A 1,558-nucleotide genomic window follows, 5' to 3' on the forward strand; every position below is an offset into this window, starting at 1 on the left:
CAAAACTAGTTCACATGTCTCCCTACTAAGAACCCGAACCAACATTTAAAAGTTTTCATCTAATTAGATGATACCTTAAAAATCAATGATGCTTCTCTTAAGGCGATACGTCTAAGAATATTTCCCTTTTCCCTTAGAGATAGAGCACGATCATTGTTAGATTCCATTCCAGTAAATTCAATAACCACATCAAATGACCTAAAGAAAGTATTCCTTGCTAGATACTTTCCACCGAGTAAGACCGCTGTCCTACGAAACCAAATAACTAGATTCACTCAACAAGATGACGAATCACTTTTCGATGCTTGGGAGAGATATAAAGAACTATTAAAATCTTATCCACACCATGGTTTAGAATAATGGCTTATTATTCATACCTTTTATAACAGACTTATCTATAACACAAAGATGACCATCGACGCTGCCGCCGATGGTGTGATGATGAACAAACCATACCCCGAAGCTTTTGCTCTCATTAAAGATATGGAACAAAACCATTACCAATAGGGAACGAGACGAGCATCAGTAGAAAAAAAAAGAAACCAAAGGAGGTATATACGAAGTTAGTTTCCTAGACCATATGAATGCCAAAATGGACACCATAGCCCCAAAAGTCGAAAGTTTATCTGTTGACCCTACAGCTACCGTAGCTGCAGTTCAACCCAGATGCGAAATCTGTGGAACCTGTAAGACCCTAATTTTGACCCTAAGATCCCTCATGCTATCTCTGAAGGAGAAGAGCGATCCAAAATGCAACGGACTTGTAAATTTCTCCTTTAATGATACTTACGAATGGGCATGATCAGTGCTAGAATCGTTACCTCTTGTGGCGATTGTAACCTTTGATGCAGATCTACGGAGCGATCACGAACGTTGAACGATGACAACGCCTCTACTCATTCCACACGAACAAATTTCTTCAATCTCAGTGCTAGCTGCTACGAATGAAGGCTTTGAGTGAGAGAGAGAGAGAAACGAAATTGCAACTGCACTAATGCTTCTGCACAAGGGTTCTATTTATAGAACCACTTGTGTGGGTTATAAGCTAAAAAGCCAACTTAAGTGTGTGTGGCCCATATCTTATAATATGCCAAAATCAATTAAGCGCGTGGTACCTTACCATATTTCGTATTCTACTCAAGTACACCGTACCTTACGATGTTCTACAATTCACTTAAGTGCACCGTACCTTACGGTGTTCCTTAGTTACTCTATCTCTCATCAATCCGTCCTTTTGTGTGTGACCCTGTAGATTTTCGCGGCATTAGCAATTATATTAAATCACGTATTTAATATAATAAATAGTGAGCGGTATCTAGCAACACATCACTGCTACCCAAGACATGAAAATGTCATGTGATCTGACAAATCCTTTTGTGATAATACTTATGTGTACAATTACCCTTTTGCCCTTATGTCTATATTGAACACAAGGCATAGACCGTGTCATCCTTGTCCAGTTCAATATTGGCCCCATAGACATTTATCCTGTTACGCAGGATGGACAAATTCCATCTAGGTCACTCATGTCCCTTAGTATCCTTCGTGGAGTACCCAT

The 1,558-nt window shown here is 39.5% G+C and overlaps 1 non-coding gene across 1 annotated transcript; it reads right to left on the reverse strand.

Annotated features, from left to right (window-relative positions):
• Nucleotides 1-246: 246 nt before the first annotated feature.
• LOC127116756 (small nucleolar RNA R71) lies at nt 247-352 on the reverse strand. The gene has a single exon (XR_007801547.1). It is a non-coding gene; the product is annotated as a small nucleolar RNA R71 (small nucleolar RNA).
• Nucleotides 353-1,558: the final 1,206 nt, after the last annotated feature.

Source organism: Lathyrus oleraceus, chromosome 1 (genome assembly GCF_024323335.1).
Source record: "Lathyrus oleraceus cultivar Zhongwan6 chromosome 1, CAAS_Psat_ZW6_1.0, whole genome shotgun sequence".
NCBI lineage: Eukaryota > Viridiplantae > Streptophyta > Magnoliopsida > Fabales > Fabaceae > Lathyrus > Lathyrus oleraceus.